Genomic DNA, 16,185 nt, shown 5'->3' on the forward strand with positions numbered 1-16,185 from the left:
GTCGGACGTTGTTCGACCGTGTGGACGCCCTTTTAGAGAAACACATCGTCGAGGTCGCCTATCGGATCTCTCCTGAAAACTGGAGCTTACAGATTCTCTTTTTATATTTGATGATTTTAGTTAGAATGAAGATGAACCCAGGACAGGGTTCGAAAGCTATTGTAACGTTTGTATAAAATCAACGTAATTCGCCAATGAATCTTATTGTGAACCGATAATAATAATAATGTTCTTTATGTATGTGTATGTGTGTATTTGTGTGTATGTGTATATCACCATCATACACTCATTACGTATTCATGTCATACAATTATTTCTTATACTTTGTTGACGAGGTATCCAAGGCGACGTCGCTTAATATGCATGGGGGCCGATTTCCCCCATAACAAGGCTCTATGACTATACTGGCCTCTGGTTACATTACCGTCAGGAAAGGGATAATCTTTGGAAAGAGGTTATCGTAATAATAATAATAATAATAATAATAATAATAATAATAATAATAATAATAATAATAATAATACTGAATATTGATGTATGATTTAGTATCTTTGTTAATTTATTAACTTGTCTTTTTCATTTTCTATGAACGCATAATAATAATAATAATAATAATAATAATAATAATAATAATAATAATAATAATAATAATAATAATAATAATAAATATTTATCTTTGGTGGTAGACTTAAGGTTTTAGGCATATTAGGCATAAGTTATAAAATTCTGCAACTTATCCTAGAAAGGCGTTTTCTCTCTCTCTTCTCTCTCTCTCTCTCTCTCTCTCTCTCTCTCTCTCTCTTCTCTCTCTCTCTCTGAAGATACAGATATAATTGTGGGTCAGAGACGCGATATATATTTCATAATTATTCAGAGAGATTCTTTCTTCTTCTAACTAAAACTGGTCTCTCTCTCTCTCTCTCTCAGGTCTCTCTCTCCTCTCTCTCTCCTCTCTCTCTCTCGTCTCTCTCAAACTCTCTCTCTGCTCTCTCTCTCTTTAATCTCTCTCTCTCATCGTCTTCTCTCTCTCCTCTCTCTTCTCCTTCTCTGAAGATACAGATATACTTGTGGGTCAGAGACGCGAAAAATTAAATTTAAATTTCGTAATTAATTCAGAGAGACATTCCGTCTTTTTTTCTAACAACTAAAACTCTCTCTCTCATCTCTTGTCCGTCTCTCTCGTCTCTCTCGTCTCCTCTCGGCTCTTCCGTCTGCCCCTTCTCTCTCTCTCTCTCTCTCTCTGAAGATACAGATATAATTGTGGGTCAGAGACGCGATATAAATTTCATAATTACTCGGAGAGGCATTCTGTCTTTCTAACTAAAACTTTCTCTCTCTCTCTCTCTCTCTCTCTCTCTCTCTCTCTCTCTCTCTCTCTCTCTCTCTCTCAAGCTACAGCTATAATTGTGATCAGAGATGAAATGCTTGATTCCATAACCAATAGTCGAACTTCCCAACAGAATCTTTCACCTACTGAGAATTTTCTCATCGCGAACGAGTTCAAATAAGTATATATTAAAAGTGAAATGACTCATGAGTTGAGATAGGTATTTATTAAAAGTAAAACGACTCACCTGCAATCAACACGGCCCTTAATTACCTGTTTATCCGGCAGTCACCCAATTCCACCAGTAAATCGAATATTCGCGCTCTGTAAACCGTAGTGGTTCCGTAACTTACGAAATTATTCAAACGGAATTAATCAGTTAAGGTTTCAGACCGTTCATGTATCTGATACGTTATGTATTTTGTATCCTGGGTTGCATTAGCAATTTGAAGAGGATGTTTCTGTTTTTTAAGAAGATTTTTTAAAACTATTTTTTATGCTTTTAAATGGGCGCATTTTAACAATTTTTTTCAAATAGTTTTTATTTTGTTTATTTGTTACTAGCCAGAGACCTATTTATGCTTTTAAGAAGATTTTGTATTTTTTGTACTAGCCCGAGGTCTAACTATGTTTGTAAATAGACTTTTTATTTTAATTTTTTTATTACTAGCCACAGATCTTTATGTTTTTAAATAGGCATATTTTTTCTATCCAGAGGCCTATCTTCCTATGTTTTTTAATATGCCTTTTTAGTTTTCTGCAAAAGAACATAATTGAGATTGATATTTATCTGACCTCAGATCTTAAAAACTACTGAGGCTAGAGGGTTGCAAATTGGTATGTTCATCGTCCACCATCCAATCATCATACACACTCTAAATTGGAGCCTTCTAGCGTTGGTAGATTTTATTCTACTTAAGGTTAAAGTTAGCCAAGATCGTGCATCTGGCATCGCTATAGGTGCCAGCAACATGGTCCACCACCGGGCCGTGGCTGAAAGTTTCATGGGCCGCAGCTTAAAGTTTTTTTACTTGTTTAATTTTTTTTAACTAGCCAGATTCCTATTTAAGCTTTTAAATAGATTTAATTTTTTATTTTTGGGAGGTCAGAGGCCTAGTTATGCTTTTAAATAGTTTTTATTTTCTAGGTTTTTTACTCATTTATTGAAAATAATGCAATTTTGTAATAAATTTTTGTCTTTATTTATTTAAAAGTTTATTAATTTTTTATTTTTATTTTTTTTTATTATTTTAAGGAACATATTTCCTCATCCCAGTAGACTTTTACATTATGGTAAATAAAATCATATCTTATCCAAAATCAATTTTTTAATGCATGAAACTGATAAAAAATGGAAGCATGAACTAAATCAATCTTTAATTGTTACGGAACAACTTCAACCCACTTCTGTTTTTTCAGCAAAGTGATTATTTTGCATTAAAGGATTCGGAATTTTATACATTCTTCGGTTTTCCTTTCAACATCTCATATTTAACCCACTGGGAGGCAAATCTTGCCTTTTCCAAGATTGAATCCCGTTCTTTTTCTCCTTTTTAGTTTCCTGTAAAAGAAAGCTATTGTGGCGGCTTTGTTTGTCCGTCCTCCCTCAGATCTTGAAAACTAATGAGGCTAGAGGGCTGCAAATTGGTATGTTGATCAACCACCCTCCAGTCATCAAACATACCAGATTGCAGCTCTCTAGCCTTAGCAGTTTTTATTTATATAAGGTTAAAGTTAGCCATAATCGTACTTCTGGCAGCGCTATAGGTTCCAACAACATAGGCCACCACCGGACAGAAAACCCGATGGTGCCGAAGAAACTTCAGCTTTATATATATATATATATATATATATATATATATATATATATGTGTGTGTGTGTGTGTGTGTGTGTGTGTGGTATGTGTAATAACTTATTTCATTTATTTTATCGTCTCCACCGCCCCGGGGCATTTGGCGGACATAAGAAGACTCCACAGTATAGGTGTTACAGCCAACAGCTAATTAGAGCTTTTAGTTGGCCAGCCCGCGCAACACCTTTTGCCAGGCCAATAATCCCTCCGCCAAGGTAAGTAGTTCCGTGACCCGATCTTGCCCGGCTTTGCAAAATTTTACCATCTTGTTTGTATTCGTCCGCCAGTTTTCTAGCAGACGATAGTCTTGACCAACTAAACTGTAGGCGCTCCGAGCTTTGGTCAGCTATGTTGGTCAGCATTGACTGATGGCAGAAATTATTTCTGAATAGTTTTGAATATTTAGATATATGAAGATTATATATTAGTAGAGAAGTCACTCTTTTGAAAAAAGGCTCTTTCGTAGCTTTAAAAAATATATACGCTTGCTGAATATTTCGTGCTGGATAAGTGTTGTGCATTCCTGAGTAAGTCAAGTTTGCTTTTAGGGTGATTATAAATCATGTATGGAGAACTGAATGAAAAAATGACTCAGAAATTAAAGAGAAGCAGAAGAACAAAAGCAATGATATATATATGTATATATATATATATATATATATATATATATATATATATCTATATATATATATATATATATATAAATATATATATATGTGTGTGTGTGTATGTACATAATTATGTATATAAATATAAGTTTTAAATGCACTTGAAAACATATTTACAGTGGTCAAGTAAATTCATTCCAATTATTTGACATTTTGGTGTTGGTGATTTCTTTTGTGTATTTATCCAGGTTTTTTTTAAGTCAACGTGTGTCTGTCTTTTTTTTTTTTTTTTATTCTGTGTGATACCATTTCTTAGTTTTTCCTCGTTTTAGTGGTGAATTTAATACTATCTAGATACGAAGTAGTCTCAGGAAACAGTGAACAAGATACTGAATATATATACATCTATATATATATATATATATATATATATATATATATATATATATTATATATATATATATATATGTGTGTGTGTGTGTTTGAAAACAAGGAAATTACAAATCATGAAAACTCACCATTCAATCAAACATTGATTCTTTACAGTACTCTAAAATCTGAAATCAAGATTTGGAATTCACTCGCCCTTCTTTTTTCCTCCTCTTTTCCTTTACCCTGTTTCCTTCGAGAATGGGCTAGAAAAGGATATATTGAACTCCCCCTATCCTATTTATAGCCCCCAGTATATCTTTGAGAAGTTACATTGGGAGAGTTCTCTCCTTCCCATATTCAATCAAGGAGGCTTTCTCACCTCAGTTGAGTTCCAAGTTGTATGGGGAGAGGGGGCGAAGACCCCTTAAACTACCGGCCTAAGTTGTGTATAGGGAAGGGGGCGCACCCCCCCCCCTCCACCCTCTCTCTAAACTACCGGTATTTCTCGCAGAGTTCCAAAGCCTCAACTCTTCCTATTTTCATTTTATTTATTCATGCCCTTCCCCCTCCCCCGGGGGTCTCCGCCCCCCCGACCTTTTTTATTTATTTATTTTTAGTTTTTTTTTTTTTTTGAACGTGGCGTATTCACAGTTAGATTCACTTTGAGTCGGGTGCCCGGACAAACCAACCTCCCCTTTGATAGCGTAGTTAGAAGTTTCAAATGATACACAAGACTTGTTATAAAAGATCTGCTTATCTCCTTTTTATTTGTTTATTTTTTCTGGAGGGGGGTAAAATCCCCCTCCCCCCCAAACCCTTTTATTTCTTTCCCAGAGATTTCAAAGTTTCTTTCTTTGATGCTCTAATATAAAAATGAGGCAAAAAAAAAATACACAATAATTTTTAAAATGAATATACATACTATATATGGGGTCTTTGGTGAAAAGCATTGAGAGAGAGAGAGTGTATTATCTGTTGTATATTTATTTATATATACGCGAAGGTCGGAGAGAAATGTTTGCTCGCCATGTCGGCAACATCGACGAGAGATATCCATGTATCAGAGCACAGGCGGTGCTTTTTATGTCTTGTGGGAGTTGCCGAGTAGGACTTTGAGTTTGTTATTTTACGAAGGTGTTATTCATAACAGACACGCAACAGGAATTTTAGGTGTTATACGGCATAATTATATAAATGTCGAGGGGTGTATTGATAGTTCCTGGGGCTTAGAACCCCGGAAAATGTCGCACAAAAAACCGTAAATCATCGTACGACTTCACGCTGTCGAGTTGCCAAGTTATCCTCTTATCCTCGGCCGGTGAACATGAAAGTGTTTGGGCTGAAGGTACAGAGGACGACAGTAACCTTCCACTACCCCCTCCCTCCCCCCCCCCTTACCCCACCTCTCCATCCCTCCCCCATCACAACCACTCTCCGCTACCACCACCAACGCCACCAATCCTAGCCAGCGTCCCTAAGCAACTTTTCCTTTGGACTGTATGGCTGCTAGGAGATTTAGCGTCGAGACCACAACCTTTTAAAGTCTCTCTCTCTCTCTCTCTCTCTCTCTCTCTGTTGATTTGCTCTTTATCTCTGACGGGTTATCACTCCTTCATTTTCTGTGTTCCATCTTTATTTACATAAAGACAAGGCACAGTTATTATTATATTTATTCTTTAGCTTTATTTATCTTTTGTTATATCCAGTATATATTTTATATTCTGTCATGCCTTGGTCGACGTACAGGGTGCAGTATGTACCTGATAGGTACTAAACTGTGGTTTGATGCAGCCTGAGTAAAGGAGGGCGTGGGGCCACAACCTCATAAAAAAATATGTCGTTTGAAATCCTCTTGTGTGAAAGTGCATCTATATATATATATATATATATATATATATGTGTGTGTGTTGTGTGTGTATATATATATATATATATATATATATATATATAATATATATATATATATATATATATATATATATCATACATACACAGGAGTGAATAATTGAAAAGCACCAAGAGTTAATGGAATTACTGCTGTTGTACTAATGTATGGTGATGAAATTATGGCTGACCAGTGTGTGGACGGTATGTGTGCAGAACGGAAAGACTCAGTAGAAGTGTCGATGGGATAATGATGACTGAATTACGGAAGCAGCATGTTACTACCAAGCATAAGGTCATCATGGCTGTTTATTATCTGCGAGAAATATCGTTGTAAATAAGAAAATGACTCGGAAACTAAATGTGAAGTGGCTGATGTTTGTTAGGGATGTGTCAGTTGAGGATAGTGAGGAGAAATTGGGGTCACTATTAAAAGACCTTTAAATGTGTTTTCCACTGGAGAAAGATGAGTGTGAATGTTAGGTAGACAAAGGTCTGCGGACATCAGGAAGGTCTGTCACTTATAAGACCCTTCCTTGTCCTCTCGGTTTCTTATTTATGTCAGTCATTCTGCTAAGTAAAGGACGTTGAATCGAAAGATCTTGCAGGTACTCAAGTGTTTCACTTTCCTTCGTGGCTTATACCTTTATTTGATAATTATATATATAATATATATATATAGATATAGAATAATATAGATATATATATATTATATATATTTTTAAGATAGTCTATGTGGTGTATATATATGTTTGTTGTACTATATATATATATATATATATTAGATATATTATTATATAATAAGACTATATTTAATTGCGTGTGTGTATATATATATATATATTGTAACTCATCCATCTAATTATCATAATCGTACAGGTATTTATGACGCACTAAGTCAAAAGAAACCTTCGGTTCACAAACCTCATTCGCAGGATTTATCGTTTGTCGCAAAACCTTTCGTTCGTTCAGTCTTTTTTCCTTTTCGTTCGTTTTCAGACTCGTTTTTTGTCGTTAGACTTTTAGTCTTTTTCTTTCCTCTCCCTGTCGTTAGATTTCTAGTCTTTTTCACTCTCGTTTTTTCACTCGCTGATCGGGAAAAGGACGAACCTTTGGCTAAAAAAAAAAAAAGATGGGAAAAAATCGGTTTCCTGCTGTGCATTTTCTGTTGGGGGGGCTCCTGCGCGCTTGCGCGCCCGATTGGAAGCACGCAGTTGCTGGAATTCCTGATAGTTTGTGTGTACGTCAATGACTAAAGATTCAGTTACGATTCTAATCATGTTATGCATTTTAAGTTCGAATTCCTATTAGTTTGTGTGTAACAATTGTGACCCAAGATTCTATCACGATTCTAGAGCAATATGTGACTATTCAGTTAAGACTCTAGAACGACATCTGACAGTTCCAATAGAAATCTAGAGCAACAATTGACAGTCCCACCCGAATGTTGAGCAATGCCAGAAATTTCGATTAGGGAACTAGAAAACTTGCTAACGAATGCCCAGAAAAGTTTCTAACCAATGTCTGAACATTCGTTTTGGAATCTAAAGTAACAGCTGAAGATCTCCTAGAGATTCTAGTGGAACTCTAGTGGTATGGCTGAAGATTCTGTAAGGAACATATAGGACAATGCATGAAATCTAGAAATCTAGATCAAGGCTTGCAGTGCCTAGTATGAATCTAGAGTAATATCTGCGCATTTTGTTGGTAATCAGACCTAATGGCTGGAATTTGTTTTTAAAGTTTTAGTCTTTCGTGACGGTTGCACCAGGAATCCGACAGGAATCTGTAGGAATCACCGAGGATTCTAGACCAGGAATCGATAGAACAGGATCGTAGGAATGCGAGGATCTAGACCAGGAATCCGATAGGAATCTGTAGGAATCGCCGAGGATCTAGACCAGGAGTCCGATAGGAATCTGTAGGAATCGCCGAGGGATTCTGCAGGATCCGATAGGAAGCTGTAGGAATCGCCAGGTTCTGACCCAGGAATTCCGATAGAAAATTCTGTAGGAATGCCGAGGATTCTAGGACCCAGGAATCCGATAGGATTCTGTAGGAATCGCCGAGGATTCTAGACCAGGAGTCCGATAGGAATCTGTAGGAATCGCCGAGGATTCCTACCTTGGAGTCCGATAAGGAATCTGTAGGTCGCCGAGAATTCTAGACCAGGAAATCCAATAAATCTGTAAGGAATCGCCGAGGACTCTAGAACCAGGAATCCGATAGAATCGGAGGAATCGCCGAGGATTCTAGACCAAGGAATGTAAAGGAATCTGGTAGGAATCGCCGAGGATTTTTAGACCAGGAATCTATAGGAATGTAGGAATCGCCGACTCTAGACCCAGGAATCCGAATAGGAAATCGTAGAATCGCCGAGGAATTCTGACCCAGGATCCTATAAGGAAATCTTAGGAATCGCCGAGGATTTAGGACCAGGAATCGATAGAATCCTGTAGGAATTCCGATGAGGAACTCTAGAAACAGGCAATTCCGCTAGGGCCTCTGTAAGGAATCGCCGAGGATTCTAGACCAGGAGTCCGATAGGAATCTGTAGGAATCGCCGAGGATTCTAGACTAGGAATCCGATAGGAATCTGTAGGAATCGCCGAGGATTCTAGACCAGGAATCCGATAGGAATCTGTAGGAATCGCCGAGGACTTTAGGACCATGGAATCCGAATAGGAATCCCTGTAGAATCGCCGAGGATTCCTAGGACCAGGAGTCCGATAGGATTTCTGTAGGAATCGCCGGGAAGATTCTAGACCAGGAGTCCAGATAGGGAATCTGTGGAAATCGCCGGGAGGATTCTAGGACCAGGAGTCCGGATAGGAATCTGTAGGAAGGAATCGCCGAGGATTTCTAGACCATTAAATCCGATAGGAATCTTGTAGGAATCGCCCGAGGACTCTAGACCAGGAATCCGAAATAGGGTAATCTGTAGGAATCGCCGAGGATTCTCGCCAGGAGGTCCGATCGGAATCTGGTAGGCAATCGCCGAGGATTTTAGACCAGGAATCCGATAGGAATCTGTAGGAATCGCCGAGGACTCTAGACCAGGAATCCGATAGGAATCTGTAGGAATCGCCGAGGATTCTAGACCAGGAGTCCGATAGGAATCTGTAGGAATCGCCGAGGACCTTTAAGACCATGGAATCCGATTAGGAATACTGTAGGAATCGCCGGGGGGGGGAGGAATTCTAGCTCAGGAATCCGATAGGAATCTGTAGGAATCGCCGAGGATTCTAGACCAGGAGTCCGATAGGAATCTGTAGGAATCGCCGAGGATTCTAGACCAGGAATCCGATAGGAATCTGTAGGAATCGCCGAGGACTCTAGACCAGGAATCCGATAGGAATCTGTAGGAATCGCCGAGGATTCTAGACCAGGAGTCCGATAGGAATCTGTAGGAATCGCCGAGGATTCTAGACCAGGAGTCCGATAGGAATCTGTAGGAATCGCCGAGGATTCTAGACCAGGAGTCCGATAGGAATCTGTAGGAATCGCCGAGGTGATTTCCTAGAACCATGGAAGTTCCGATAGGAATCTGTATGGAAATCGCCGAGGTATTCATACGGACCAGGAGTCCGATAGGAATCTGTAGGAATCGCCGAGGATTCTAGACCAGGAATCCGCTAGGAATCTGTAGGAATCCCCGAGGATTCTAGACCAGGAATCCGAAGGAATAACTAGGAATCGCCGAGGATTCTAGACCAGGGATCTCATAGGAATCTCTTGGAATCGTCGAGGAATCTCATAGGAATCTCTTGGAATCGTCGAGGATTCTAGACCAGGAATCCGATAGGAATCTTTAGAAGAAAGATTTGCTCAGAAACGCTCACCAAAGTTCGTCCTACTATTACAATTGATATTTGATTGAAATAAGAAAGAAGGTCAGTTTCCACTTAAGAAGAAAGAATATAAAATTGAATATGTTGACGAATACAGGTCATGTACAGGTCATTGCCACGTTCAATCTAAACTCGATTCTGTATAATTCATTGGAGAACTTAACAGAGTATAAAAAGATCAATGGAATTTGTGGCAACTCTTTCTAATCTTGAGTCATTTCTGGTAGAATCAGCAAATGGATTTTCAGCGGCAGGGATTCTTATATCTACTCCTTCCGAAACTAAAATCAAGTTCCAGAAGGGATTTTTTTTTTGGACCGATATTGTGCACTGAATATGACCCATATATACATTTAAGTTGTGTTAACATCGTATTTATATGTAAAATTAAATTTGCTCTCTGTCTGTATGTCTGTCTATCTGCCTCTCTCTCTCTCTCTCTCTCTCTGCTCTCTTTCTCGTAGACGCACGTTTCTGGGAAAGATGTCATCCGTATATCACCTTTCTTTTGATCAACCGCTATTTCCTTTTTGCTCGTGTGGTAATGTATCATGTCTTACACGACCACAGAATATACTATACATGCATCTATATATATATATATATATATATATATATATATATATATATATATATATACATGTATGTATATAGATGTATGTATATATATATATATACGTATATAATGCTTCCGAGGTGCTCTTCCATCTAACTATCTATCTATCTATGGCTTTCTCTTTATGTATTTACCACCTTTCCTTCTTCCTATCCTCCTCTCTGTCTCCTCCTCCCCCACTCTCCTTCCCACCAGAAGAGAGAACAAACAAACGCACGCACGCACAGACACACACCCATGGATTTGTGGCTGGTGGCATCCTAATTCTTCCCTCCACGTCTCCCTGGAGGCCACTCATTCACTCCAACCAAGACCTCAAACAGTTTTCCGATACCCGCCTCGGGGAAAACGTACACGTGAACACACACACACACACACACACTCGCAGACAAACTTACACAGACGCGCGAGCGTCTCCTTCCATCCTTTCCACCTGCCTTGGCACTTTTTTTGTGTCTTCTAGTTTTGTTGCTCTAACTCTGTGTTCCAATTCCAGAGGCCACAATAACAGGTCCAAGGAGGCCAGGAGAGGGTGGGACTGGTATCCCCCCCCACACACACACACAATTCCCCACTCCTCCCCCGCTGAGGGGAGGTCCAGTGAAGGATGGGGGGTTGTGGGGTTGAGTGGATAGAGGATGGGTCGAATCCTCATAGATATTTCATCGAGGGATAAAGGTTTCGGTAGAAGAAATGGGAGGAACAAGGAATAAAAGGATGTGCTTTTGGGGGATAGCTGATAAATAGCTTATTGCAGTGTTTGTGTGTTTGTGTATCTGTGTGAGTTCCGGGAAAAAGATTTCATCCTGGAGGTCTCCTCAAAGGATTATTAAACCCCGTTGTGGTGGTCATTTACTTACGGCAATGTCAAGAGAGGGCTGTTCTGTACAGTACCCTAAATCATGTGTTTACACATTAGGGAGAGATAATGTGCCTACGACACTCCAATGCATATGCGAGTGTTTACTCAGGCACGCGCAGAACAACAAAACAATACACTTTGTTTATTCTTTCGCGTCTCTGGGAGAAAAAAACGAGAGCCCTCGAGAGAACCAAGAGGATCATACGCGCGGGAGAACGTAAAGAGAGAAAAACGAGGCCATTGCCTCTTGTCTAGCATGAGGAGGAAGTGTTTGAATATCGCTCAGTGGAAATGGGTCATTATCTCCTGCGAGGTTGAGCTGCTGTTTCCCGTCAGCGGGTTCTAATGGACACGCGAATTCTCACTCCTTCTCCTCCTCCTGCTTTCGTCTGTATATCCTCAGGCTGCAAAACTATGATGCTGTGGAGACTTACATACCTTCTTCCTTCCTTTCTGTTCTTTTCCCGCTGGTTTTTTTTGGGGGGAAAGTGGCCGAAACTTCCCCATATCGGCATTTGGTGGCGGTTCCACCCACGCCTCATTCACACTTAATCATGCCCTCTGATAAACGACGCGAGTCAGGGATTACGAAACAATACAAGTTTTGATGCTCGAGATTGGCACGTAAATCTGACGGCGGGGGGATTTGGCGCGCAAATCTGTTTTGGCGGTAATTTTTCCCGCCAACGGGTCTCTGGGGTCCACTCGCTCATCCCAGCGCGCCCCCGGCCGCCCGCCCCGGCTCTGACGACCTTTCCAAAGCCAGAGGCCTCCCGGGGGGAAGGAGGAAGGAAGGAAGGAGAAGGGGGAGGAGGGAGGAGGAGGAGGAGGAGGAAGAGGAGGAGGAGGAAGCCAATAATGTTTTTATTACCTGTAACTTATCTCGGATTGACCAGAAAATAAATGATTTAAGATTGTTTCTGCGTCGGGTGGTTTTCATTTTGTAGCTGCTGCGCCCCCCCCCCCCCCCCCCCCTCAACCCCCGGCCCCGTTTCTCCGAAAGGATGATGGAGGCTTATATTGGTTGGGGAGAAATTGGACATAGCTTTTTGGAGAAAATACACTGAGGAGGTTTTGCTATTTTCTCCTCCTCCTCCTCCTCCTCCTCCTCCTCCTCCTCCTCCTACCTCCTCCTCCTCCTCCTTCTCTTCTTCTTCTTCTTCTTCATCATTACAGTAATCTATAGAAATACTGAGATGATTTCTGGAGAGAGACCACAGTCCATACCCTCTATGGCAGGGCTTCTTAATTTATCTGACGAAGGCGGCTTCAAACTGTAAAAGAAATGATTTCGGTGGTAACTGAAACCACCGTAATGAATGGAAGGTGAATAACTTGCCCCGTATGCAAAGGAAAAAGGCGATATTCCCATAGGGTTTGGACAGATAAGCACAGCATTGCAAATCGTCGATTTGTTGGTAAGAAAAGAAGGGGGACAGTGTCTAAGGCGCTGTGTTATATCCTGACGTAATAACTTGGTAAAACATTTCCGATCTTGATAACATTGCAAACCAAAATAAGAAAATCTTTTCGATATGGTATTGTGGCATTGATTTTGCTCTTATGACTGAATTATGTTCAAGTATTCAACAGAGTAAGAAAATGATCTGAAAAACTAGGTTATTAAATTGTACTTGAATTCAGTTATTTTAGTCGGATGCGTGGTTACATACTATAACACCTGAATTTAATGGACCTAAACCTAGCGGACTTCTGTACTTATCACCTACATTATGATCATTATTTCTTATGCCACCATTTTAGATGTGATGCGTTGTTAGATAAATCTCTTAAACCGAATGGAAAGTGTAAAGTACGGGTCAGTTCAAGTTAGGAACTGTATGGAATTGCAGACAGGACCAACTCCCAAAGCGTCTGTTAAGGTGAAATGTGTCGCTGAAATTCGTTCGCGAAGCCCTTCCATTTGACGAACCAGAGAGTAGGTTTATAGATAGCACTAACCGAGAGTTTAAATACAGTAATGCTTCACGGTAGTCCTGAGATGCCAGTCAAAAAAAAATCCGTTCAAGCGTTAACCAAAGCAAATGCTTTTGGACCAAGGAAGGTCATCTTGACTCTAAAAGCGCCAATGCAGTCTCTTCTTACATAGGAATATATTGGTTACAAAAGTCTGTTTCACCTTACCACCTATGTAGTATTCCTAAATCTCAAAAGGTTCGACATTAGTGGACGGTCGTCTGTCACCTATTCAGCCTTACAAAGGAGGATTTATGCCTCCTATCCCCATGGAAGCCTTTCCGTCTGTTATAGGATGTATCCTACAAGATGAAGTTCGCCACGATCAGCAGCATCCCAGAAAATGAGTTTCCTCCTTGCAAAATTCTTCTTGACCTTAAATCTGCACAAGAAAGAATCTTCATATTTTTATAACGATTATCATTATTAATTTACTTCCGTAGAACTTACAGTTTACGAATAGGAATATAGTTATCATAAACTCGATTTACATAATACCGCAGACAAATCTAACATTGAAACCATGCTACGTCAAAATAAGAAAAGAAAAACTTCCCAGACAGTTTTTTTTTTTTCCAGACATGAGTTTTTTCAACTTCCAAAAAATAGAAATGAAAATATTCATACATGTAACATTTTTCTGTTTCTTAAAAGACTGCAGGAAATCTGCTTATCTCGAAAATATACCGCAATATTTCTCTTTAAAAAATGTCATCAAAAGTATTTAACGTTTGCAAGTCAACAGCGTGCTTACAGATTCATAAAGCTAGAGAGAGAGAGAGAGAGAGAGCGAGAGAGAGAGAGAGAGAGAGAGAGTCACTTTTTTTATTATTGAACTATCATGAAAAGGAAATCCTAATTACATTATACAAATTTTGAGACATTAACTGTAGATTAGTAGCATGAACCTATAAAGTCGTGTATTTTATTATTATTATTATTATTATTATTATTATTATTATTATTATTATTATTATTATTATTATTATTATTATTATTATTATTATACCAAGTTTCTTTAGAATAGAATAACCGTGTGAAAACAAAGAAAACAAAAAACAAAGCAAATTTAATAATATAAATATGAAAAAATAAATAAGCAACAAATCAGGTTGTCAACAAAGGACTTCCAAAGTCACACACAAATAGCTGTGGGATCCTAATCGACACTGGGCCATAATCATTAAAGAGACCAAGGGCGTACAGATCCGAAGACTCATCAAACAGCAGAGAGAGAGAGAGAGAGAGAGAGAGAGGTTTCCATACATCGGTCAAACCCGCTTACGTTAGAAATGCCTCGACCTCTCTGCCATGGGATTACCTGCTATAACCACTGGGTGCCCATTAGTCGGTAATGGAAGCTAATGGGCAGCATGCCTAAGCCTTCCAGGGAAAGAAGGGGAAATTAAGAGGGGTTGTATCGGGGAAAAAGGAGCCTCTGGAAACTGGAAAGATAAGGGTTTTAATGGGGAGGTGTGCAGTGGAACCTCTGGAAAGGCTGTCGTAATCCAGAGAGAAAGGGAAAAAAAATTTTAATGGGCTAGTTTGCAATAGAGGCTCTGGATAGACTGGCTAATAACGGAGCCTCTGGAGAGCCTTTCGTAGTCCAGAGAGAAAGGCAAAAAAGAGGTTTTAGTGGCCGGTCTGCAATTGAGCTTCTGGAAAGACTGGACACAAAGGGGTTTTAATGGGCCGGTCCACAATGGAACGTCTGGAAAGACTGGAAAAGGGGGGTTTTGATGTGCCGGTCCACAATGGAACTTCCGGAGAGACTGGAAAAAAGTGATTTTAGTGGGCCAGTCCCCAATGGAGCCTCTGGAGATTGATGTAGTCCATAGAGAAAGGAAAAACGTGGGTTTTATTGGGCTGGTCCACAATAGAGCCTCTGGGAAGACTGGAAAAAGAGAGACTTTAATGGGCTGGTTCATAATGGAACCCGTGGAACGACTGGAAAATAGGTGTTTTAATGGGCTGGTCAGCAATAGAACCCCTGGAACGACTGGAAAATAGCGATTTTAGTGGACCAGTCCACAACGAAGCACCTGGAAAGACTGTCGTATAGTCCCGGAGAGAGAGAGAGAGAGAGAGAGAGAGAGAGAGAGAGAGAAGAGTTTTCATGGGCCCGTCCACAATGGAGCCAGTGGTAAAGGCTGGCCATAGTCATCGCGTTTCCCGCCGCCGAAGCCGCACACCACGCCGGATGTCCTGTGAGGTCTGTTAAGTCGGGGTCGCGCTACCGTAATCTTAAATCAATAACATTCAATCTGAGCAGAGACGCTGCTGCTACCTCTTACTGCTACTTCCACCACTGCTGCTGGTGCTGGTGCTGGTGCTGCTGCTACCACGGCCACCACCAGGGGAAGGGAGCGCCCTTTCCCCCCCCCCCCCTCCCTCCCCGATATAGGATTAGAGGATGAACGGGCTGGCTCGAGCTTCGTGTGCGATATACGGGTCTGTGTGCGGGGATGAGTTGGGTGTTTGAGGGCCGGGCGTGAGACCCGGGAAGGGGGTGGGCTTGTTTTTTGGGGATGGGGACAGGACAGGGAGACGGAATGGGTCATGCTGCTGATCGTAATGAGGATGGTGACAGAGAGACCCGAAGGGTAATTAGGATATGAGGTACGAGACCTCAGGGGAGAAAAATGAGTTTAGGAGGTAAAATACATTCGCTTGGATGACGAGAGCAGGCGAAGGAGGTATATTTGTAAGGTTCTTCGGATGGATACGTACAGAGAGAGAGAGAGAGAGAGAGAGGAGAGAGAGAGAGAGATGAGAGGGCCGTGGCCGTGGGTTGAGTAAATTGTTTTAGGGAAGCGACAACCACCCTTGCATAGT

Source organism: Macrobrachium nipponense, chromosome 38 (genome assembly GCF_015104395.2).
Source record: "Macrobrachium nipponense isolate FS-2020 chromosome 38, ASM1510439v2, whole genome shotgun sequence".
Classification (NCBI taxonomy): domain Eukaryota; kingdom Metazoa; phylum Arthropoda; class Malacostraca; order Decapoda; family Palaemonidae; genus Macrobrachium; species Macrobrachium nipponense.